Here is a 26,890-nt window from a genome sequence, read left to right as displayed (position 1 = left end):
CCGACATTGCTCCCCCCCCCCCACTTCCAAACAGTGGCAGCCAGGAAAAGATTCAGGTAATGGGAAAGATTTTTAATGAACTAGTTACTAAGGTGTTACCTCATGGTGATCAATCCTCCTAATTACACAAGATCAGAGAAGGTGGATAACAAAGAACACTCCTTGACAGAGAAAGGCAGCAGATTCCAGAGTATGGGGGCTAAAGGCCCTGTCTGACTGTTTCAACCTGGTGGTGGCGGCTGCAGCATCCTTGTCCAAGCCATAAAAAGAACCTCACTATGACACAGAGCAAACAGTTTGGATCCTGGACAATACTATTTCAGAGAGCTGTGCAGAGTGGTTATGGTGTTTTTCATTTTTGTTTTAATCCCAGTTTGGGGAAATTCCTGCCACACCCAGTGACTGGCATTCTAGTTCCTTCTGCCCCTGTTCTGCAATCCAGATCAAACTGCATTATTTTTTCACTCCAGGAATATTTGCTGTTAGATTCAAATGTTATCATACCTGGTAAAGCACTTGTTGATTGCCTCATGTTATTGTATTTTGTGGTTCATTTACTGACTGTCTGAATGTTTTTTATCATTCTTGTAATCCAACTCATGTCCCAGTGAGGATGGCAGACTAACAACAACACAGCAACAATAGAGGTACACGTTTCTGCTATTGCTGGTGAACCCCGATATCTATTTCCTATTAGCAACATGTAGTCCCCATCTGTTGACACCTAAAATCTGCAGACAGAGGTCACATGGATGCAGATTTTTCAGCAAACTTGGGGGACTTCACAGGTTTGCAGAAAAATCTGAAACCACCATTAATATATATATATAGGGAATTTAAATCCCACTGCCAAAATAATACCTTTTGGTTGCCTGCACATATGCAGACAATGCTCTTGCCTGATCACAACAGAGGCACTCCAGGTTGGTAGTGGGAACCAGTAGCCACATTAGGCCCAGCAGGGGCAGAGCAGGCCACTGACAGCCACGCTAAGCTCTGCACTGGTAGAAAACACCAGCAGTCATACCAGGACCAGCCACAGAGGGCACCAGCAGCTGTGCCAGGCCCAGATGCAGCAAAGGACACCAGCCACGGCTCTGGTGGTACGGTGGTGGTGGCAGTCACTGGCCACTGCCGCAGGCCCAAGCAGAAGCAGAGGGTGATGCCAGGCATTGCTGTGGGCAGATTTCAGCTGCTACCGCAGGCCCAGACGCATCAGCAAAGGACACTGGCAGATGCAATGAACTGAGTGATAGGGGAGGGAATATGGGATTCCCCTTGTGAGTGTCCTCCCCCACCCAGCCATAAGGTGTGGGGAATCAGCAGCAATGGGGGCGGGAGAAGGATTGCCCCCTGGAAGTATCACGAGTTCCCAGTTGTAATATACAATATATGTCCTCTTTCAGATTATTTAAAAATATTTCTTAAAAAAACAAAAACAAGGTCCTCTTGGTTATCAAGGACATATCCAAAGACTCTTTGGGACATAAGCCTCTTCAACTAGCTTTCTGTACATCTCTGTTGATTAATTGTTCAGAGCTTGCATTTTTCAAGTAGCTCGGGAATAAACCACAAGAAAGGTCTAGTGAAATCTCCACTGATCAAACAGTATTATCCCTGTGCAGACCGCAGATCCAGGATTTGTTTCAGTCTTCCTGGTGACCCGTACCCTTAAGTCTGTATAGGCTGTGAAACTCAAAACAAAACAAAAAAACCCGTATTCATCTCCCTATCACTTCTGCCCTCTTGTGACTTCATCTGGTTATATTTAGCCAATTAATGAACAATGTGTGAAAGTTGCCCCTTCTTTTCTTTCTCGCTCCTTCTCATCTCTTTGCTCAATTAGTTTATAGGAGTGGCTCAACTGGGTTTAGAAGAAGAAGGGGAAAAAAACTTCATCGACTACATATTTTCCATTGAAGATCATCTGAATGCTGGCAGAAGCTCTCCTGCTAGCAAAAAATCCACATATTTTGCTATTTCAGAGAATTGGCTTACTAGCCAGTTATTGTGCATTTGGGAAGCACAGAAAAAGGGGGAGCCGGGTGGTATAATTAGCTTCACTTGTAAAATGCTCACCATAGTTGTAATGCTGACTGATGAGAAGCTGGGGCGGGGAAGGGGAGCCTAATAGATTTCAGGGTATTGTTCTTTGCAGATAATAAAGTGTGTGTGTTTCGGGGTGGAGAAACTGGTAAGTGGATACTACTTCTCACCACAAGTCCATATGGAAGTAATCAAGCGGGAGGGTGGCAGCTGGGGCCAATAACAGTCACCTGCAGTTGAGGGACACGGGGGCTTGGGATTGGTTTTTAATGCTAATTTCCCCTCCGAAACAATGGGCGAGAAGGAGCAGAGCAACAGACGAGACCGGATGAATAGAGACCCACTAGAACAATAGCTGCACCTGGTGTTAGGAGCTGAGGAACAGAGCTGGCACACGTCAACAGCGCAGGGCACATCTGTTACCCTCACAAAGTAGCCCCCCTCGCCCCCCCTCCACCAGCCTGTGTAAGCCATATGAGGTCTTTAGACATTCGCAGCTTGCCGTGCGCAGCAACAAGTTTGAGTTCTTTCTAAGCGCCAGTATGCCTCCTTCCCTGTCTTGCTCTGGAGGAGTTAAACATGGACAAAGGGCGATCCCCACTCACCCTGCAGAACAGAAAAGTCAAAACCTTAGGGGAAGGCTCAAAGTCTGTGAATTGCTCCCACAGTATCCTACACAAGGGATGGGTATTTCAGTACCTCGCATGTTCATCTCCCCTTTCTTGCCCCCACTTGAGCTGCTCCCCAACAGCTCCTCCTAAGCAGGCTCACAGTACAGAAAAACTAGTGTCTAATATTCTTGCCATTTTCAACACCCCACTCCATCTCTCTTGTGTGACCATTTATTAAGTGCAGCATAGGGTAGTGCTTAAAATGCAGGATTATGATCTGGGAGACCCGGATCCCAATGCTGTCGCAAAGCTTGCTAGCCGGCGTTAGATCATCCACCCTCTCAAAGACTTTCCTGTCTCACAAGGCTGTTGTAAGGATAAAACACGGAAGAAAGAAGCATATATGCTGGCCTGAACTCCCTAGAGACAGGGAACTGTCAAGCCTTTTAAAAAGTTTGTCGAAGGGTGTGGGGGGAATTCCATTACTGGCTGATGTTTGCTGCCACAAACATGACACATGAGCATTGCAATTCTTTCCTGACATGATGGTCAGACCTGGGCATGGTTAGGCCCCGGACTTTCTCAAAGTAGAATTGGGAATGTTTTGAGGTCCAACTGGAAATTCATGTCCACAGCTTGCTTTTAAATCTCAAGCATGGTTTAAAAATAAAAGTAGCAACACCCAGGCTCTCATGGGTATGTGGGACACATACCTGCTCTGGAGCTCTTTAATCCATCCCCCCTCCCCCCTCTCACACAAACATACACACATGCAAATCCCTTCCCTCCCCACTTCCCCCTCCCCTCTCTCTCCTCGTTCCCTGACCTACTCCCTAGAGTGGGACGACAGACATCACGTCTGTGCCCATTTCCATCCCAGGGGTCATGCCAGAAGATGTGCCCCACATCAAAAACACTATTTATATTTGCTTCTGAGAACAGACCATCCCAGATTTCTCCAGTTTCCAATTTTGTTGAGCATTTTGTTGAGCACAGCTGCCCTCTGAGAAACAAAAGGTCTCTATTATTGTCAATTCAAAATTAGGTTTCAGGAATAGAATGCATTCAGAAAACTAGGTTCCAAGAAAACTGGCTACTTCACAGTAACAATCTATACCTCAAACAGCAGCTTTCCTTAATGCTTTACGGACAAATTAAACCATCAAAGGGGCATCACTGACGACCAGTAACATGAAAATAAGAATGCTTTTCTAGGTTTTAGCCACAAAGGATCAACAGCGTACAGATGCTTCCTGACTGGACTCTGCTGGTAGTTAAAGAGGACAAACTTTACAGGACAAAAAGTAACCCTGCCATTCAGGAAAGCAGGTTCAGTGAAGAGGCACTGGCTTTCTTACCCACTGGTGTAGCCAGCATTAAACAGCATGAAGCAAAATGCTTCAAGCAACAAGCACCTCGCTCCAGTTTCCATCTCTGTGAGCCAGCTGAGATTAGGGAAAAAGGGGAACCCATTTGACTTCAGGTATAAAAACATCCAAAACTAGCACTGCCCAAACTAAAGATCTCAGCCAGGAACCCCAAAGCCAGACAGCAACATCAGGAGAGGGCATCAGCCCTGGCATCCTGTTGTTGGCCATCCAGAGGAACTGGCTGGCCACAGTGTGAGACAGCATGCTGGACTAGATGGGCCACTGGTCAGATCAGCAGGGCTTTTCTTGTACTCTTAAGAGTTATGTCCTCTCACAAAATCACAAAACAAGGCTTGTTCCTAGGACTGAAATGATGCTGGAAACGAAACTTCAAATCCCCAAGTTCCATCATCAATGTTTTACACACCAGGTTGGAAGCTCTCCCATTCCCAGGCTCTATTATTGCAAAACTTCTTCACCTGACAGCTACGTTGACAGCCTCAGCCAAGAATGCAACCTATTTCCCCAAATTCTTCCTTTCATTTCCCAACAGACCGTGAAAGCTCTGCTCATCGCTAGACGTAGTATTTGCTTGCTTTTAAATTTAGACTCACCGAGAGGTAAACCTTTAGAGTCTTAGGATCTGAAATTCTGCTGTAGTTTTTTGAGATTCGCTAGACAGAACTTAAATGTATTGAAAAAGATCGGCTGGAGCTTTTTTAGTCAATAAACAGCAAGCAAGTGGATCTGGGAGAAGAAATGAGTGAGTCAACCTCAGCAGGGCTGGCAAGATCTATTATGCTCAGAAAGATTAAAAATGCAGCTGTTCTTTGAAAAGGAAACAGTTATCTACCAGGTCCGACATGGGAATTTCCCCCTCTTTCCCATCTTACAAGCTGAAGGGCTGTACTTTAAGCAGTGTCTGTGTTTTTGAAAAAAAATTATAAGAAAGATACAGCCCTTCAATTTGTAAAAAAATTCCTCAAACTTTCTTCTGTTTGCTGTGCTCTGGAACCTCTCAATATGCAGGTTTTAGAATTCTACAGGAACAACACACCACTCACTCCCTTTGGGGAAATTCATGAATATTCTGTTCCTCCATTCAAGTATCTTATTTTGGAAATCATTCCACAGAAAATCTTTGCAATTACTCAGATTTTATCACCGTCATGTGGTTTGAATAAGATGCAAAAAGGAAGCTATAAATTAAAAAACCTTCCCTGACCCCAGAGCTTCTAATCAACAAGGAGGTATTCCCGATGGCATTGCTTTCTCCTAGACTTGACACCTCCTTTTTCTTTTTACGCTCGGTACAATCAGAATTGAGTGAGATTGCCTATCTCAAAAGCATTCTCTGATCATCCCAAGGCACTTGAATACTCTCTCCTCGTATCTGTTTGCACATCCCAGGCGTGGAATTCACAGATTACTTTCTGGATGCAAATTGACTGCCTTTATCTATACATTGGAGCCTGCTGTGGTCCTGTGGGGACTACATTAACAAAGTCATGAATCAGGAGCATTTAAACTTTGCTGGAGTAAACCTCTGCAAGTCATCTTAAAAGAAAACCCAAACCTGTCCAGTTTTCAACTGCAACTGATTCCTTGCCTGTGTCTGAACAGTTATGAGCAGCTAGCAACGCTGTGCGCTACATACTTCCCTTCATGCGCACCCCTTCCCTGCACCTGATGTGACTTGGGAAAGATTAAAATATCAGTAGCTGAAAGGGTGTAAACATAACATGCAAGGATGAATTCTCTCTTCTTAGTAGAGGTCCTATTCTCACCAACTCTTGTTAATCTACCTCCCCAAAACCAAGAATACATTCTTTCTTTTCTCACTTAAAAAAAATATCTTCTGAGAAAGCAGAATGAAAAAGATATCTCCTCTCCCTTCTCCCCCAAACCTGTACCATCATCAAGTTCCTGCTGATAGATCAGGACTAGGACAGGACACCACAGTGATGGGAAGAACAAGCTGTACTTGTTGCTCCAAAGAAATACTCCCTTCTTCACAGCCTAGAATCCTTCTGGTTTCCAACACTTCCCCATCTTCCATCACACAGTGATCACCCAAATCTTACTGAAAATGTCAGAGCAAAGTTTGAGTCCAGTGGATCCTTAAGAGCGACAAATTTTAATTCAAGGTATAAGCTTATGTGTGCAAGCACACTTCAGAAGACTGTATCTGAACAAGTGTATTTGCACACTAGAAGCTCATACCTTGAATAAAACTTGGTTGGCCTTCAAGGTGCCCCTGGACCCAAATTTTGTTCTCCTGCTTCAGAATAGCATGGTGACCCACCTGAAAACTTTAGAATCATTTCTTTTTTTTAAAAAACCCTCCTTACCATGCTGACCACTGCATGCATCAAAGAACAGAGGGAATCAAGCCACAGGTACTGAGAACTTTCCAGAAAAGGGGCATATACCTCAGATGGGCATGGGCCACCACTGAAAAGGTTTTCGAAAGCATTCTTCTTGTCGGGGAAATCTGCATTTGTAATTCTGCTGAGAAATATGTGATAGAAAAAAAAAATGTGATAGAAAAAAAAGGGGGGGTGGGAATGGGAGGGGTATGCATGTAATTTATATCAACTCTGTACTACAGATACCAGGATAAAGTGACTCATCTAAATGCTTCTGATTTTAGGAAACAGGATGCTGTAAGAACATAGATTGTTGTCATGTGGCGTGTATCAGGATGGTGAGTTGAACAGTGAGACACAGCAATACTACGACCACAGAAAACGGAATTCCTTTTATTTTGCTTGGGCAAAACACCCTATTGCATGTAACAGGGAATAACCTTGCCCTAGATGTCCAAGAGAACCGACCCCAAGCTTTCAATTCTGAGCTCTTAGTTCTATGGTGAAACCACGTGGGGAAAAAAACCCTGAACTTCAGTATGTCCGGATACCAGAAACAATCCTTTAATTTGAGCATTCCAAACAGAATTCAAGATTCCGCAAGGTCTCCACGATGCCAGCAAAGCCTGAGAACCAACACGGCTCTGCCACTAAGCTGTCCCTATAGAGGTCACTGGCAGCCCAAACTACTGCCTTTAGAATCCAGCAAGAGAATGTTCTGATATCAACAGAGCAAAATGATCCAAATAAAGAAGCATTCGCATTCAGCCTATTAGAAACGAAAGGAAGATGCTTCATCCCAGTTCCTCCGGCCAGACATTATCACGCAGAAACAAAGTCATGGTGTCTCAAAGAGAAAAGTACGTGGCAAAAAAACCCCCCACACTTTAAAAATCATTCCGCTTTTACATTTCTCGTTTGACTGTGAAATACTGACAGCTAGCTTCCCAGCCAAGGATTCCCAAAACAACTATCAAAGCTTCTGACATAACCGTGAAGGAGAGCTCTACAGTTTGGTGCTGCTCGCCACCAAGAGTTTTCAATCTTTTCCCCCCTCAGCTGCAAAAAAATCATGGAGCAAATCAGCTCATCTAATGAAGTTCTCACCCAGCAGAGGCATTGCAGTGCAACTGAAGGCGGTTAGGAAGATTGGGGAGGGGAGGGGGGGAGAAGCAGGGAGAGATGTTGCAAAAACGCTACATCTGTTATCATTGTGCATGCAGACCCACACCACAGCATCAAGAAAATAAGTCTTTGGGTGCATTTTAAGCCACTAAACATTCCCCTTTTGAAATAAAAAAGAGGGAGGCACGCAAATCTGACATCCACAGCCCTGATTCAGTTAATAGGACTTAGCCCAGCTTCCTTACCGTGTGCAGCCGAGGCTAAAACAATCCAGCTGCTGTTCGAAAACACCCGGTTCCTTTAAAATATAAATAAAAATGGCCTTCTTTTTGCAACTCGCAGTCTTCGAGCCGAGCCCGCGACCAGCTTGCCTTCTCTTTTCATTAGCTGGACATGTGTCAGCTCCCGCACATCTGCGATCTCTCACTGACTAGAGCCGCCTGTCCGATTCCAGAGAAACACAGATGGATCCCAGATGGGAAGGTCCTGCCAAACAGCCCAGCTCTTTACCTTGCCAGAAGACCTAGATACACACAATACACACACTCACACCCTGCTCTCTCTAGCTTTCCTCTGCCTCCCCGTGGCTTCGCTTGCTATGTTACCAGGGCTCCCTGCCAGCTGATGTCATTGAGGACACGCCTACCCGTGGCTTTCAGCCAACCTGACATTAATGTGTTAAAAACATGTGATTTGTTTATGGCCAACAATAACAATGATATTGGGCTATACTTATCCGGAGTCCCTAGGGAGCAGGACGATTCAATGGCTGGGACAGGACAGATTGCTCAAGGGACGAACACTTTCAAAAGCCCCCTTTCCTGCTTCAGCTTCTGGGGTGGCTGCCTAGCCCAAACCCTTCTGCAAAACGCTCTTACCCAGTCAGCAAAAACAAATCTTGTGACACTTTAAAGACCAAGAAATACATATGGGCGTGTCTGCAGGTCTTCGCTCATTATGTCAAGAACAGAAAATGGTCATTCAAGTGGTCAGATACACCCAAGATACAGAAGAAAAGAGGGATCTTTCCTGTCTTTTCTCCTTCTTCCTCATAAAGGCCAAAATGCTAAACAATGCAAGGAAAGCGTTTGGGGTGTCACATCACTATGCAGAAACCACAAAGCCGTACAAGATCCAATCAAGCCAAGTTGCAGACTCCAATCAGTGCAGGTGTTTTCCACTCTCAGCTAGCAGGCACTGGTGATGAATACACATCACAACAACCAACACCTCAAGAGCAACAATTATTTTCTGTAATGTGTCATCCACTCCCATGCTCTATTAAGTCCAAGTTCTTCAGTCCTGAGTTTTGTTTTTTTGTTTTTTTTGGGGGGGTGTATATCGTTTTCTCCTCTTTCTGTTCTCTATGCACATATGTTTACCAATTTAAGCAACTGTTTTATATTTTTGACAATTGTCTACTAAAGCTTATGTCATAATCCTTATACTTAATTCTGAGCATGATCCTATACTGTGGATCAATACACCTATGTATAAATTGCTGGGGGAGGGGGTGACTTTTCTACAGTCTCAAAAGAAAGCGTTCTGCAAAAAAAAAATTGAGAAATCCAATCGTTTTATAAAAGCTTAAAAGCAGAACTCATGCCCATGCAACTCAAACAAAAAGCTCATCAAAATATCACATAATCATAGCCAGCATTAAAATGAGTACTGAAACCAGACATTCTTTTAAAAGGAAAATATCAGAGGAGACTGTGGTGGCAGAAGGAAGACAACAATGGCAGGAAGGTTTGTGGAAGGAGCAAGATAGAAATGATCGAGGCAGGTCAGGGGAAGGAGGTGGCAGGGGCAGGAAGAAGAGTCAAGGCAGTGGCTGCAACAGCAGGAAAGGAAGGAGGTGACCACCACGCACAAACTGGGACCCATGGGAGAAACTATGGGCAGTGTGCTTGATTGACTAACTGACTGACTGATTGTAAGACGGGTGTGTAGGATAACCAGGAGATCCTACAATTGCAAAATTGTCTGGCAGCCAGGCAAGAGACATTTGGAGGTGGCTTGCCATGGTCTGCCTCTGTATCAGGACCCTACTTTTCCTTGAAGGTCTCCCATGCAAATACTAGCCAAAGCTGACCCCGCTTAGCTCCCAAGATCTGGCATGTCTGGGCTATCCAGATCAGAAATTGCCCAGGATGGACTTTCTGCTCCAAGTCCCCTACCTCCAAGTCCTGAGAGTTTGCATCTGCAAGCCTTCCCATGCATCAGCTGGCTGGTAGGGTGAACTAGCTGGCACCATCCGCTCTTGTCCAGGGAGAAGAAGATGAGAGGAAGGAGAGGTCAGTGGGCAGGGATTTCCCTTCCCTTGTGAATTCTGATGGACCCCTCACAAATGCATATGGAAGTACTCTTTGGGAAACAGATTTGAATGGCTACACCTCTGAAACTCTCGCCAGCAGCTTGAAATGTTGAAGCATTTTACTTTTGGTATTCGAAAATTGGATATAGAGAAGCTGTTTGGTAAATTGGTACATTATTTTTTTTAAGCTTCCAAGAATATGTAACCCTTTCCTATAAACGGCCTCACATTCTGGCCGCAAAGTCTACACCACTACAAACGTGGCATGTGTTTGCATTTAGAAGTATTAAACGAGGTCCAGGATCCGTAACCCAAGAATTGGTCTTTTATAAAGTAAGCATATTCACAGAGTAAGAGAGCTGTTTAAGGAAAAAGTATCATGCAGTGCGAAATGAAGTTAACCAGACAATGAAGGGGAACGTGGTTCAGCAAAAACCCAACGGGACGGGCGGGGGGGAACGGAACAAACCAGCCTAAATAACTATTCTCTCCTCCTCCATTTTGTCCTCATAATGACCTTGGGAGGTCGGTTGGGTTGTAAGTGGGACTGATCCAAGGTCACCCGATGAGCCTCCATGGCAAAGTGGGGATTTGAACCTAGGTGATCCAGATTCCAGTTTTATCTCTGCATCACGCTACATCTATTGCACCACTTAGTTAAGGGAATAAAGTATATCTTATCCCTTCTTTTGAATAGTAATCAAACAACCAAAACGGATGCTAGATTTGTACCAGTTTCATAGAATCACAGATTTGGAAGGGGCCATACAGGCCATCTAGTCCAACCCCCTGCTCAACGCAGGATCAGCCCTAAGCATCCTAAAGCATCCAAGAAAAGTGTGTATCCAACCTTTGCTTGAAGACTGCCAGTGAGGGGGAGCTCACCACCTCCTTAGGCAGCCTATTCCATATACCTATTTTCAATGTAGCATTTTCATCAGTGGTTATTTCCTCCTATAACTATTTTAAGCACAGAGTAATCAAATGCCATTGTTCCAACCGGTTTCCAACTAATATGTAATGAGGATCGAATTATTCGATAATTCTATAGTCTATTATTCTCTACTTCATTTTAACTATATACATATATAGGCCTTTTGCTCAAAGGTATGGGGAAGTTTAGTCTAAAGAGCAGTAGAAGTAGAGAATAAAAGACTATAGAATTATCGAAGGATTTGACCGTTACATATTAGTTGGAAACCTATTGGAACAATGGTATTTGATTACACTATGTACTTAAAATAGTTATAGGAGGAAACAACCACTGATGAAAATGCTACATTGAAAATGGTACAAATCTAGAGTCTGTTTTGGTTGTTTGATTACTATTCAAAAGAAGAGACAAGATATACTGTATTTCCATTTACATTCATTGTTAAATGGTATAACTGTTTGTTATAGCCTAGGATAGGTTCTTCTTTTTTCTGCTGCTATATTCATTTTGAACCGTCCTCTTCTCGTGGCGTACTCCCACTTAGTTAAGGGGCTGCACATTTAACGGGCACTGAGGCTCCTCTCCCAGCAAGCACAACTTGCACTGACCGGACATTTTCCCCTAAGCTGAATGACAGGATACATCCCGAGCTGCACTCAGACATCACAAAGACCTACAAGTAAATTGGACACAAATACAGTACTGTAGTCTCAGACACACCTATTGCTCTTCCCACCTCCTCTAGTGCACAGAACGTAACTGAACACTTTCTGGCTTCGAGCTCCAATCTGCTGTGACCTCTAAAGACAGGGGCATCAGTGAACTGGAGTTTATTTGATATACTCAGGATCCCACAAGGATTTAAAGTGCCCCTGGAGAGTCATTTCCTAATGACAGCAGGGTTAATGCCTACTCTCCCAGTGTGCAATCTTGATCACACTGATGGAAACCCACAACTGCTTTGAGGGCCAAATTACATGCTTGAAGTGTCCATCCCAGAAATCCTTATGCGTAGAGCTCACAATTGTCAGAATGTACAAAGGGAAAAAATAGGTTTGGTCCTTCTGTGTTAAAAGCCAGATGGGTGAGCTTTTGCCAGCTGCGTGTGGCTGAAATGCACACAGATGTGATCCGAGGAAGGACAGTACATGCACAAAATTCTGAACAATTCGTAAACAGCAACGCTGTTTCCAGAGCATTTAACAGTCTTCCCTTTCAAGCCAATTTTACATATTGTCATTTTCATGGGGTATATCTGCATGCATTTGTCAAGATGAGCTGGACGGATGACAGCAGATGCAGCCCTTTAAAACATAATACACACCAAAAACAATGGTCTCCTGTACACCTGTCATTCCTCCTCTGAGAAGGCGCAACACCTTTCGAACTGCTCCCTGGACCCTCTTTCCGCCTTTTCCTGCCTCCTATACTGTGACAAAATTAAGTGGAAGGGCTGTGAGGAGACGGCACCAATAAACCAGATGTCCTCAGTGCTGTCCAACTCCACATTCTGCATATGCAGCTTGGCTGAGATGCAGCTGCTCAGCATCAGGCTAGCAAATCAATGTTGCGTTTTATTTTCATGAATTTCCAAAAATACCAAAAGCACTATTACAACAAGCTAGATGCAATCCTGCAGGCATTTGCGTGTGTGCTCAGGCATAAAGAGAATCAATAAGCCACACCGAATTTACTAACAGGACAACAACTCACGCATTTAGGATAGGTGCTTAGAACAACACTGTCACAATTGAAGGACCTAGGAGCCCCTGCCTCTCCAAGTGAAATAAGGGAGGATGTAGTTTTCAAGTTTTTCTGCTTCAGTTTGGTGAGCAAGAAGGCTGTTATATTAAGGAAACGTTTGTTCTATTTTCCCACTGCAGGAATGCTGTCAAGAAATACCAGGGGTTGTCTTAAATCCACATTAAAAATTACAGCTATCGATCGTATCTAAGCCTCTGTGTGCATGTGTGTAACCTTTTAATGAAGGGGTTGTCTTTCTCTTCAGCTAAATGTAGTATTTGATATTATTAAGAAAAGCATGTCTAAGAACCATTACGTACCATGCATCAGCCCATTAAAATGTATCGTGGGTTTCTTCCTGAAGCATGCTTAGAAAACCACCAAGTCTTCACCCAAAGATGCACCTTCTCAGCCTGGCTGCCCACCTGTGCTCTCTCTCAATAGCATTAACATGCAGTTTATGTACCAAAGGATTCCACATCAGATCTATGCTGCTGATAGGGCAGTCTCTGGGGATGATTAGAGCACCACTTCAGGATCCTAATTTGCCATCCACTGACAAATCTGTATGCCAGCAGAGGGAGCCCTGCTTACAAAAAGAAGTATCCTACAGGCAGATGGTCTCTACGCTGCCTCAATGGTGAGCAACTGGTATATCTGCTGAAAACTAGCATTGCTTACTTTGTAAAATAGGTCTCCTGCCTCCAATGGTTGGATCTTCAGGGTTGGATCTTCAGTACACAGCATGAATGATCAAAATGGAAAGAAGGACAGTCAAATAAAAAGGCTGCACCACTCACAGCATCTCTTTGTGGTCTGAGGGGAACAGCAATGCAAAGCGTGGTGTAGCTGTGTGACTCTTGTCCAGTGTCACAACACTCTTGTGGGCTGCATGCAGCATGTGGACTCTGAGGTGCCCAGCTCTGCACATTTGTTTCCTGTGCCCTGAGGTTTCCTTTACTGTCTTTGCAGACAATGCTAAATGGAATTCCATCCCCCCCCCCCATATCAAGTAGCAGTTGACTTATGGCGATCCCAAAAGGAAGGGACCTTCAGAGGTGGCTTGCCACAGCCTGCCTCGGCACAGTGACCCTGGTATTTGGTCTCCCAGCCAAATACTAACCAGGGCCAAACAGAATGTGACCCTTCTACATCAATCCAACTCTGTTTAGGATTGCACTGTAAAATGTTTTGATGAAGTCACAAAGGAAGTTGAACCAAAGAATTACGGGCCAGGGTGTGACCAGTCCTAATCAGTGCCCTTTCAAGCAACGGCTCAGCAACAGAAGCCAAGCTGGGAGGCCAGACATCCTCCTGTACAGAAACCTGAACAGGTGTGGCTATTTCCAACACAGAGGTACACTCTCACCTGCTGTACTACAAGCACCTGTTAAAAGTTATAGGAGCAATGCCAGAAGACAGTGGCAGATCTGTTATGACAGTCCAAATTGTGATAGGATTCCCACTGCCATGACACCCTACTCTTAGGATCACTTCACACATTCCTCTTTCAAGATGTACACGCCAGGCATTTTGTGTGTGGATCTAAAAATATCAAGCATGACTTTCAACAAACATGTTTGTAAAAAAACAAACAAACAAACATGCATCATATTAATCATGAAGCCGGAACTGGCCAAAGCTCTGGGTAGCATGCCTGGCTATAGTGCTGAGTAATGCATGAAATCTCCTCCCTGCTGTTGCCTTTACTTCATTCTTCCCCAGAATTGTGGCACCAAGTCCACTGCTCCCTAATATTATTGTGGGGGGGGGGATTTCTGACCCCTAAAGAATTATTCTATCTGCAGACCCTTGTAAGGGAAGACGTTTAGGGAAGTTTATGCCCAGAAAACTTGAAGAAAGCAAACCTTTGTAAAGCAGCCCAACTTGGTAAAGACGGCTTGAAATTTGGGAGGGGGGGGAATTTCCACATAGCAAACCAAAAAAACAAAGTATGAACACAGGAGACTATTCATACCTGCATCTTTGATGCAGGTCCTGAGGAAAAGCAGGGAAATCTGGAAAAATATTTCCAGTTTTAAGCAAGAACTTCTGTTAGCTATCACAGTTAATTTCTAGAGGTTACCGCATAAGATAAATGTGTGTTGATTTTTGTGAACTGTCTTGAAAGAGTCTGCATCCTAAGTTTTCACCCTGAAAAGAGCTGATTCAAGTACTACTGGCTCTCAAAAGGTTTGACATGCCAACAAAGAGCTCTTTAGAGTCTGGATGGGGTCATTCGTTGGAACAACTTTAGCTGTAGGTCCAGCCTGTGCATATGTATACACACTGTGGACAGAGGTAAATGCAGGATCAGCATGGGCCATGAGGTCTGGACAACATGTTGGTATGGAATCCATTTTTGTCTGTCCATCCCCATCATCGTTGTCCCCCTCCACACACACTCCTTACCCTCTTGGTTTAATGCTAACAAACTGAACTGGGAGTAGGAAAAGGTACGGCACAAGGCCAGTCTCATAGTAGCAGGAGCCATCAGGCAAAATGAAACTGTACGTCACTCTGCCCTCTCATAAAGGTAACCCCTGTGTGAGCACTGGGTCATGTCTGACCCTTGGGGTGACTCCCTCTAGAGTTTTCATGACAGACTCAATACGGGGTGGTTTGCCATTCCCTTCCCCAGTCATTACCGTTTACCCGCCAGCAAGCTGGGTACTCATTTTACCAACCTCAGAAGGATGGAAGGCCCTCTCATAGCCAGTTCATTATGAACTCTTCTGTCACAAAGGCAGCCAAAGGGACCCAACAGCAAGCAAGACTGAGATTTCTGCATATTAGGGGTACTCCCCAAGGACACAGCAAAAACAAAAACAAAAATCAGGGGAAATAATTTATTTTTTAGACCCTAGTTATAAAAATGCTCGTTGACATTAGAAGGTTGACAGCAGTTTATTGCAAGAGGAAAATAACACGGTGAGCTGGAGATGGGGCCAATTGGTGGCCTCTTCCACAGAACCATAGGAGAAGTGGAGGAGGAGGTTGCATAGTTGTTTACCACCATTACCCAGCCATCTCTTCAGTATGTTTCCTCTAACTTGCCAATACTCACGAAGGAGGGCGAGCTCTCCATAGACGTGGAATGTTCCACATGTTTTTTTTTTGGGGGGGGGGGAATGCTACTTTTAAATTAAAGAAGCTGCCCTCCCCTCCAAATAGCCTGATGAGAACTGTGTGTGTTTCTTATGCTCCAGGAGGTACAGAGTGGTTGAGGGCTGTTGAACATCAGATGAGAGCCAGAGCAATGTAGTGGTGAAAAACACTGGGCCGAGAAACCCAGGTTTGAATCCCCATTCTGTCTTGGAAGCTTGATGGTTGATCTTGAGCCGGTCACTCACACTCAGCATAACCTACCTCTCTGGCTAGTTGTGAGGATAAAATGGAGGTGTGGAGAAGGATGCCAGCTGCTTTGGGACCCCATAATCCATCCTCGGCAAGTTTTACATTGCAAAGTTCAAGAGGTCCAGACCCCTCGGGCCTGCATTTCAAATAACACTCTGCTGCACTGTACCACTGAGGTCTGGATCCAGATCAGGCATGTCCTAGCTCGGAACTTCAGGAGGCAGCACTGCAGGGAAACTGCCGTTTCATAGGGGACTGCCAGGGTTTAGGATTGGTTGAGGAACCAGTTTAGTAATCCCAGCACTGGCTAAAGACAACCACTCCTCACCTGTGGAACTTTGCACTCCTGACACACCTCTCTTAAACTGGACTGCCAACCCTGCAAGGCAATGTAAGTTTCGTTAACATACCAGCACAACTGTTGTCCAAGCTACCAGTCTCTACTAATAATAAATAAAGGTTTCTGTGTGTGGGGGGGGGGATAACTCAATTCTAACAAAACTCTAGGAGACTAAGTGGTAGAGGGTAGCGGTTTTGCCTTACCAGTACAACGTTTACATCAAATGGGTTCAGGAGGCACAAAAGAAAATACTTCTCTCTTTTTTTCACTCAATTGGTGAAATAGCAACATTCAGTGCAAATGAATGGCCATGAGCATGAATTAATTTAAATGGAGGTTACAGCAATTCACAGAAAAGAGGTCTCTCAAAAGCAATTAGCCATGGTGACTAAAGGGAACATCTTTTTGGCACTCTTCCCATTTTTATAATAAACATGCAGCCTGTTCAAGAGTAGAATTCCCAAGTTTTATGACATTGCAGCTGAGATATATATATATACATACACACACACACACACATACATACACACACACCCTAGTCCTAAAGCCTGTTGCACCCATGGATGCAATGGGTGCTAGCAGGGGGAGCCCATGATATTCATGCCATGATATTCATGCCATCAGTAGGTGACGTTCGTGGCAGGTGGCCAGGCCACCACGTGAGCTGGCGGGTGGCTGGAGCATCGGGCTGGGCATGGTGGCATGGTCTGCTCTCCTCCGCCGTCAGGGAGCATTTAGAAGTACGCTTCACAGCCAGCTAATGGGGGTGGTTGTGCAGCCGGCCAGAGCGTCAGGCTGAGCAGGTTGGTGTGGTCTAGCGATCCCCAACCTGTGGGCTGCAGACCACATGTGGTCCTTCGACTAATTGGAGGTGGGCCCCGAAGGACGCCCCCTTCCCCCCCTCCCGGCCCTTTACTTCATCCCCCCCAGCCCTTTACAACACACTTCATTGTTGTGGCGTGTCTGTATCTTATTTTGAAGGGATGTTTAAACACTAGGAGACTACAAACTGACGACCACATGTCCCCACCTGTTAGAGCGTTCCCTGTGACCTGTTCATTGTTATATCAGTTCTATATCCTTTTCGGTCACTTACGAATGTTATTAATGTTATAGTGTATTTATTTAAGTTCCCTGTTCTGTGTACACCGCCCCGAGACACCCAAGTGAGGGGCGGTATAAAAATCGAATGAATAAATAAATAAATAAATAAATTATCATAGTGATCAGAGAGCGCTAGGGCAGTGGTTGAGAGTAGAGGAGTAAACTACCCCCCCCCGGGACTCAGTAAAAGGCGTTGAGTGGTCCCCAGTGAGTGGTCCCCAGCGTTGAGTGGTCCCCGGTGATAAAAAGGTTGGGGACCACTGGTGTGGTCCACTTTACTCCATGGACAGGGAGTGTCTGGCTGTGAGGCTGATAGCATGCCTTGCAGCTGGCTCCTGGGGGGGGGTGCACTCTGCAAGCCAGCCCAATCCAGGTGCGCCAGATTGGCCTGTGCAGCTGGAAGCGGTGTCCAGACAGCCAAATGTGTCCCAGACACTGTTCTGCCATTAGTGGCTCTACCAAAATATTAGAGCCACTAATGGTTAAGATAAATTCAGCATCTCATCCCAAAGTATATTAAAGAACTACTAGACAGTTTTATTGTTCTGATTTATGGACATGAAAAGCCTATTTGCATAGTAAGACATGTAAAGAAGCAATTTACAGCTGATGGATCTTTCCTATAGAGCAGTGGTCCCCAACCACCAGGCCACGGGTCCCTCTCCCCGCCCTCCCCCCCTGCAGTGAGAAACTTCCCAGGCTGCAAGCAAATTGGCTGCCAAAGTTTAGCTTGCGGCCCGGCAAGCTTCTTTTTGCGGTAGGGGGTGGGTGGGAGAGGGAAGCGCGGCCGCCAGCGCAAACGTGTATCCACGGCACGTCCACACATGTGTTTGTGCCATGCGTGGCAATTTCACGCATGTGTGGCAATTTCGCACATGCATGCATGCCCAGCTGATCCATGCATGCGCGTTTGCGGCCACGCATGGCACAAACGCGCATGCACGGACCTGCCGCACATGCACGGCGCCCGGATCGCCCTCCCCCCCCACCGGTCCGCAGCCTGAAAAAGGTTGCGGGCCACTGCTATACAGTACCTGTTATTTTATGGATTCGTTTCTGTAAAACAGGAAGCTACAACCCTCAGTTTCCAAGACCTGAGAATCGCTACTAACAATAGGACATTTGGGAGGACATTAATTATTTAAATCACCATAAATTCAAAGTTTTGACGGCATCTCAGACACACAATTGGCCCATAATGATTAACTTAATATTGGCCCAAGGAGTGAATATCAATAATTTTCTTTTCAATAAGAGTAACCTTTCCTCCAACACTCAATCTCTATTTGAAAATGTTTTCACTCTCTCAAGTACATGTCTATATTTACAAAGCAATCCTGTCTGAATCTTCCAAAATCAATTGGCTTGAACTTCAGTAACTCAGAAATGGATTTGCACAGTTTAAATTTCAAATGGTCATCTCTTGCAGTCTTGGGGCAAGAAATGCAATTAGTCATTCAACCTCTTAACTTAATTTTAGGAGCCCTTCTCTCTTCCAGATGTTATCTTCCATTGTTGCCTCACAGTGAAATGGCCAAATGCAAGTACCAACTCCAAGGAAACAAAGGTCATAAGAGGAACTGGATCATTGGGGGGAGGGGGAGGGGGGATGGGATAGTGGATCTCAGGGTTAATATAGGCAGCTTGTTCCTGGATTATTCTTTTGAGATTTAGTTACTTGTTCCTACTGGCATTTTTGTTGTTGTTTCTTAACTACCCCCATAGGAGTGAGAATGTCAGTAGTAAAGGAACAGTCTGCTGTGGTCAATGTCTCCAAAATAGCAGGTTTGCAAGGCAGGACAAGAATGGGCTCCTCCTTCTTTTGGGCACAGCCTTGGGCTGAATAACTGCTGGCTTGTGGTAGCGGACTGCATGATACTATTTAATAAACCTGTAAGTAGGCAAAGCAGGTGGGGTTGCTTCAGCCCCTACTAACACAAAAGCCTGAGTGTCAAAAACTACATTTCTAACTTAAACTTCATAAAGAAATGTTCACACATGAGAAACAAAAGAGCAGAGGATATCCTCTCATACTATACCCTTCCTGTGTAAATGGCTGTTGAGCACGGGATATAATGCAGAAGAGATACGGAGTGCCCATGGTCGCCGATGCGGACTTTTACGTTCTCATTACCTAACCTGACTTAAGTACAAATCAACTTCAACCTGGGCATTAAAGGCCACCCACGTTCTAACAGCAGAGTGCGGCAAAGTATCTATAGACTATATTGGGACTGATTTTAAGTTACTGCTTCAGCAATTTCCATAGCAATCATTCCTGCAGCCAAAGCTGTACCATCTTGCAGACTTTGCATTTGAATGTCTCGTGGTCCTCCCCAATATCAACTCTGGTGCTGTATATACCAAATGTGAACCTCAGCCCGAGCCCTCCCTCAAAGTGAACCATCACCAGTTTGCTTTCACTGTCAATTGGTCCAGTAGATTATTAGGATGAGAGAGAGAGAGAGAGAGAGAGAGAGAGAGAGAGAGAGAGAGAGAGAGAGAGAGAGAGAGAGAGAGAGAGATGGCCAGGGCTGGAAAAAAGACAGACCTTTTGTGCCTCCTCTGGCATTCCAAGCTCTCAGCTCCTGGCTCCACGAAGTCTGATTTCGCAGTGCTGCTGGGAGCTATTAGTTTACGAAAGGACCAGCCCGCCCACCCAAGCACAGCCGACTGTAAGGGGCTCCTCTTACACCACCGCCATGTGCCTTTCATTCTGCTCCAGAGGAGGCTGAAAGGTTGTTGATTTCACTGAGGACAGGAAGCCAATCAAAAAACAGAATGGCCAAGGGAGAAGAGAGCAGAGGTCAAAAGAGGCAGGACAGGATCCCTTGCAGACTGTGGGGCTGGCACAAAAGATATTAATTAATGTGCACTTTATTAGAAGGATCTGGCACCGTCACTGTCCATTAGCTTCTAGTTCAACATAAACTAATGTCTTCTTTGCATTTTGTTCTTCCTTCTTTGCCCTCAGTCCACCTTTGCCTTCTGTTTATAGATGCAGGGATCAACCACTGTATCGTCTTTCAGATTCTCTTTTTCTTTTCAAGCTACCTTCGTACTTCTCCCCTTCCTGTTCTAATACCTTTTCTTGTCTTTATCAGTTTCATTCGCTTTAAAACTACAAATAGAAAATAGTATTTGCTGATGGAACACACAATCCCAATTGTACAGCCACCTCCAATCATTGCATTCTTAATACAAACTTACTTGCTAAAGGCAACCCCCCTCCCTCCCCCCCCAAAAATACTTAATAAATACTTACTATAGCAGGAGAGGCATTAAAGCAATCATATATCCACCGAACGCAGCACTTTCCAAGAACAGACTCACCGGTAAGGTTACAATTCTAAAACTAACATTATTCTTGTGACTTTATTCCAAGAAGAAGATGCTTAGGATCACACTACATCCCAGGCTGAGCACTTTAAAGGGTGCCAACAACTGCAACTGTTGTTACCTATAGACCCCCCCCCCCCCCGATTTTACCTTTCACAGGAGTCACTCAAATCCTTCTTCTATTCCTCTCAGGTGTTTGGGGCTTCGTATCTTCCACACTCTTTCATCACTATTAAGAGGCATAACAACCCTTTTAACTGTATTCTGGGATGATTAACTAAAATGTCACTGACAAAGAAAATACACTAAGTGATACCTAACCCCCCATATACACACAAACGCCAGCAGTTTTAAAACTGATTTCCCATACATTGTCATCAAGAATTACAGCTGCCACCAGGAGCCTTGGAGAATCCATCTGTATCTTCAGAAAAACCAGACTGCCCAAATTTCCATTGGGAAATGCATAATGGATTAGCCAGTTAAAACCAGTTATGGTTGAACCCTGAGGATGAATAAAAGCAGACCATTTTCTTCCCTGTTTGAGCAATATATTTAGAACGGGAAATGCTTTTAATACCAGAGAGTGCACACACAGCCCCTTTTAAAGTTAATGCTGAAAACCACCTAAACCTGGGATGGAAAATCTAGTATGTTAAGTGCTTCTGGAGTAGACAGCTCCCATGAAGGACCCCACAATCTGGGTCAATTAGCTCCTCACCCCCCCCCCCACCCCCACCCAAGTGATTTACAGTGTCATCTCCTAATCTAAACCCACTGACATCACTGAACTCAGAATGGAGTAACTCTGCAACTACAGGGCCCCTGACTATATCACTCACAGATTAATCTGGGGCTGCTTCCCAGCACCAGCTACTATTAGATAGCGATGCAGGAGTTACACAAACAAGATGTCCAATCCGGACACTCAGGAGTGTCTGAACATACCATGTGGTAAACTGCATATTGGGGGGGGGGGTGCATAATATTCAGGCTAACACTTTTATTCACTAAGTTTATTTCTACAGCTATTCTACAGCTTAGTTAGAAATGCACTTGGACCTGGAATTCCTACAATAAAGCTGTAGCAATGGTTGAGAAAGAGTATCTGTTTAGTCAACATTAGCAATGACATATCATTTAATTACTGTTAAGCAGGGGGCAAGGGAGAAGAGGTTTGTTCAAGCTTACAGACACTGGAAAACAAACCATAAACTCATAGCACCCAACTGAATTTCCCTTCAAAAGACACTCAGTGCAGAGGGTCAGGCACAGTTAACTAGCATTTTCGTTCTCCCTTTGGAGTCTATTTCATCGAGGTGAGATGCAGTCCATTTGGGGCCTTTTTCTTAACTTTTACCAGCTGCCTTTTGCTTACTGCAAAGAACATCTCCACCTGTTCCCACAGATGTTGCTGCTGCAGTTCAAGGCAAACACCTGGCCTTTCACATCTATGCATGGTGGATTTCAAAGCAGATTAGATTTAAAGGGAGTTTGGCCTAGTTAATGGCCTATCAGCATTTAGATTATAAACCTTGTTTCAACAGTTAACACTCAAGTACCCTTTCAGAGGAGGCTTGGCACTGCATGCAGAGTTTTGTTTAACAAAAGGTGATTTACATTCAGTTAGCTGCCTCTGAGTGACAGGTTGGTTTTATTTCAATGTTATAGACAGATAGATGGCCCTTAAGCCTCGACATTAAGTTCAGCTTAATGCATATCAATAGAAGCTGTGCAACTATAATACATTCAAGATCAAGACAGACACTTCCAATAGTTTTTGAGCTAATGTTCACTGGATGAAGTCTTAAAAGATGAAGTCTTAAAACCAGGAACCTATAAGGGCAACACACCGCAGAAGAGGCCAGAGATTCTGTATGTTTAGCGTATCAAAGAGAAGGGATTTCAGGATGGGTACATTTCTCCACTGTGCATGACAAGCTGAACTCTCTTTACATATGATAACTATCATTTATTTATTGACTTACTTATTTAATTTCTATACAGCCCTTCCATATGGCTCAGGGCTGTTTACATACAACATCACGGGGAGGGCGGGGGATACATGGAACAAATAGTCAATTCCAACAACAACAATCCAACAATAGTTCTAAACAACACAACTTCAGCGATCCCAAACAACAACAATATAACAGCAACAGAAACTTAACTAAGGCCCCTAGAGAGGTGAGACTGGTTCAGGCCATGGAGGGGATGTCTGAGGGGGACTTGCGGTCGGTCTCAGGCAAATGCCTGGTGGAAGAGCTCCCTTTTGCAGGTCCTGAGGAACTGTGGTTGTTCCAGCAGGGCCCTGATCTCTTCAGAGAGCTCATTCCACCAAGTGGGGGCCAGGACAGAAAAGGCTCTGGCCCTCCCCTCGTTAAGGACCGCCATGCTTGACTTTTATATATAATTAAGATGATTCACAAATACAGTAAGATTCTGCCCCAGCTAAGCATGACTTGAACAATGATTTTTTCCTTAAGAAAGCAGTCCGATTACTTATACCATAGGTTAGTTAAGAGCTTTTTCAGTGTTGGTACCTAAGCTGCAGAATTCCCCTCCATACTAACAACTAAATGCATGGTTCTGGGTGTTCATCAATGATGCCAACTATTCTGCTTGTCCTTTAACTGGCAACCTAACTTAGCAAGGTCAGTCAAACCTTATTAAGATGCCCAAGTGGCTAAAGGCCTCCCCTGTCTCTTATCCAAGACCCATGTTAAGCTTTCCCAGTTGTGGGATGCCTGTGTGCCACAATAGCACCTTCAGAAGTATATCTCAAGGCAGCCTGCCAGTCTTAAAGTGCCATTGCCCTAGCATCTCTGAGGGAAAACAGATGTGCTCCATTTCCTGAGACAGCAGAATTTCTAAAACTATTTATGTTTTCAAGTCTATCTGCAGTCTCTGTCATTCTCAGGATTGGGTGTAAGTGGAATTTCCACAGAGAATAACAAACATACTTTCTTTAAATATGAGTTTTTACTCCCCTTTCTTCAGATTATTGCTGGCTTCTAAACAGCCAATACCCTGGTGGGCAATACTGAGTAAAAGACCCCGCCAGGTACCCAAGTTCACAAAAGTTGGTTGTTCTTTCCTTACAGCTATAGATGTGATAACAATCCTCCAGACCTGCAACCCAGGAAAAAAAACTTGTATCCAGTACTGTCCTAAGCAGAGTTAGACCCTTCTGAGTCCATTTAAGTCAAACTTTCTCAACCAGGGTTTCATGAAAACCTGAGGTCTCTTGACAACCCTGAAAGGGTTTCCTGGATGGTGGGAGTTAAAATATATTGAAAATTAATATATTTTAATTTTTTTGTTAATTTTTTTATTGAGGGATATGACCATATATGATCACATGGACCCACCCGCCCCTATCCCAAAATGACCAATGATAGGCCTGGAGGGGGTGGAAAGGGAGTGGGCAGGTACACAGCTCTGCTTCCCAACCATATTCTGCATAATTGCTCTACTTCTGGGATTTCTCCAAGCCTGAAGAATGTTTCAAGGGGTTCTCAAAGGTAAAAAAAAAAAAAAACTGGGAAAGGCTGATTGGGCTTGGAAAGGTATAATTTAAGCATCCTAAAAAAACCAAAGCATGCTTTATTTGTATATGAGGGAGTTTAATCTCAGATGAGTCCCTATTCTTAAACATAGGGCAAACGTCTTAAAGCTGTGCTCATTAATCAATCGTTTCTGGTATTGAAAATAACACACATGGTTTTATAGTTTGCCCGGAGGTCACCTTCTCATTGACTATAAGGTTTCAGTCGACTAATTCAATTGATCCATTAAATGTTACAGCTCTGATTTTTATTAAAATAGGCGGAAGTTATGCAGGCCTAATTGCAAGACCATGCTGTTCAGATGACACAAAGTTGGCGTGAAGAAACCTCAAAGTGTGCCAGTCATGCATTTGGGACAGCTCTGCTTCAAAGAACCCACAGGACTGCCCAGCCTCAATGGCCTAATAATCTCTGGTGTCGCTATTGAGCCTGCCAAAAAGGAAACCAACTGTGGCAGGACACCTGCCTGATGCCGAATGGCTAAAATCAACTCTTCATTTCACGCAGGCCAGCCAGCAGCTGTCAGATGGTAATAACTTCGTCACTGCCAACCTGGGCTGCAGCTGATCCAGTGACCTCAAAGTGAGAAGCTCCATATGCCACCCTTGGTCTGCTAGAAGCCATTTAGTTTCTGCAAATAATGAATCAAGTTTTTTTTCCTATGTCTTGTTAAAAAAATATATTTAAATACAGCTGAAAAAAATAATTGATGAACTGCAACAATTAATCAATTATTTCATGGACGCAAAACAGTAGCACAGCCCTAATTAAGCAGCGCCGCACCCAAAGGGAACCAGGGGGGAATTACATGGGGGGAATTACAGATTAACAAAAGCATGGCCAGCACTTGCTAGGAAGCTTTGAGAGTCCTTCCATCTATCAAACAAACTTACTGAATTACTTTCAAGATGCGGGGTGGTGATTTGGTGGTGTTTTCATAACACAGTTCCATTTTCTAAAAATGATGGGAAGGGGGGGAATGGTCTGCTGGACTAACTTCTAACATGAATCATCACTGTAAAGATGCTGATTTAAGAGCTGATCTCCACTAGAGCCACAGCCCTGGGGACAGTGAAAATACCCTCCCAAGCACACCCTTCTTTCTACAGTCTTACAAAAATAAATAGGAGATGTATGTGGCATAATGAAGGCAAATATTTTTTTTTACTTCAGCATAAGCGAGTCTGAACTTCTTCAGAGTCCCTTCACAAGATGCCAAAAGTTTTTTCTTAGTGGTCAAATCAATTTAAAATGTGTGATTAATGACGATTTACTAAATCTAGGGACAGAATCAAAATAAAAAAAAAACTCCTATGCAAATGTGGCCAGCTATCCTCCCTTGCCTGCCTCAAAACCCGCTTAACCTCTATGGACAAAGCAGTGACTTCTGCACAGCCCTGCCAATGCCGGCACATGCTGAGCGTGTTAGCCTGTGTCTCAGAAGAACATGTGGCAGCCCCAGCTTGCCTCAGGCAAAAGCTGCCTGCCTACAAAGAAGTTCAACAGCTTGATCACATCTTCCTCCCCACAGAGTTCCACAAAGGATGGTTAGCATTAAGTTACATCAGTGCACCTCCCCCCAAAATGGGGACTTGGCATGGATTTCAAGTTTTGTAGCTCTTCAGCAGGTAAACTCCTACGGCTTCATACAGTATAACGACTTACTATTGAACTAGATGAATCCTATAAAGCACCCCTCCCCCCCCCAATAAAAAAGCGTCTTAGTTTGAAATCTTGGCCACTAAACTGAAGCTCCTTGGAAAAGTCATAGCATGTGCAGAAGTTTGGACAGAACTATATCAAGCCTGAGAAGGGAAGGCAGCAGGGTATAGCCTGACCTTGACAGAAGCTAAGCAGAATCAGACGTTGGATGGGAGGCCACCAAGGAAGACTCTGCAGGGGAAGGCAATAGTAAACCACCTTCACTTCCCATTTGCCTTGAAAGCCTCTTGCTGGGATCACTGTCAGTTGTGACTTGACGGAAATGACCCATGCATACCAACTCTGAGAGTGATCCAAAGGCACGATGATGCAAGTAATGCCCAGGAGGCTGGGCCTGGATGCTACCTGGAGAGAACTGCACCGGGGGGGGGGGGCATGTATAAGTGGCTCAAATGTTGTTAGATGGAGAGTGGTTATAGACCTGTCACATCTTTATTTCATCCTTTTTCATGGAGCTCAGAGCAGTGCATATGGCACTGCCTTCCTCTATTTTATCCTCACAACCACCCCTGTGAGACAGTGCACCAATATTTACCTGATTGGCTTAAACTAGCCTGGTCTCATCAAATCTTGGAAACTAAGCAGAGTCGGCCCCGGTTAGTATTTGGACACAAGATCACCACTGAAGTCCTGGTTCACTAAGCCGAGACAGGCAGAAGTAAACCACCTCTGAACGCCTCTTGCCTTGAAAACCCAACAGGGCTGCCAGAAGTCGGCTGCAAGGTGACAGCACTTCACAGCAGCACCACGTGAAAACTGTGGATTGGATCCCATGGGTTTGTTCCACTATTTATGCTGCTTTCCCCCAGCACAAGGCTCTTCCCCTAAGTGGAAAGACACCAGTGTTAGTGGAAAAGACCTCTGGGATCAAACCCTGTGAATGCCTATGAAAGAGAAACTGAAGTAGGACATCATGGGGGGGGGGGTAGATGCCCAGTGATTCT

At 44.5% G+C, this 26,890-nt stretch overlaps 1 protein-coding gene across 12 annotated transcripts in view; it reads right to left on the bottom strand.

Moving 5' to 3' along the window:
* The window catches only part of CBFA2T2 (CBFA2/RUNX1 partner transcriptional co-repressor 2), an 87,628-nt gene that overhangs the window by 47,913 nt on the left and 12,825 nt on the right, over positions 1-26,890 (bottom strand). Inside the window, exon 2 of one of the 12 annotated variants that reach the window (XM_077335281.1) lies at positions 20,806-20,884. The exons of 10 other annotated variants lie outside the window; for them this stretch is intronic. The gene's annotated coding sequence lies outside the window, so the exon portion shown is untranslated. Of the gene's footprint in view, positions 1-7,766; positions 8,193-20,805; positions 20,885-26,890 lie in introns of those variants that run through there. One more of the 12 variants, XM_077335279.1, reaches the window with a different exon arrangement.

The sequence above is a fragment of the Paroedura picta genome, chromosome 4 (genome assembly GCF_049243985.1).
Source record: "Paroedura picta isolate Pp20150507F chromosome 4, Ppicta_v3.0, whole genome shotgun sequence".
Classification (NCBI taxonomy): Eukaryota; Metazoa; Chordata; class Lepidosauria; order Squamata; family Gekkonidae; genus Paroedura; species Paroedura picta.
Note: the sequence above shows the minus strand (reverse complement) of the source record. Positions and strands in the feature narration are given on the sequence as shown.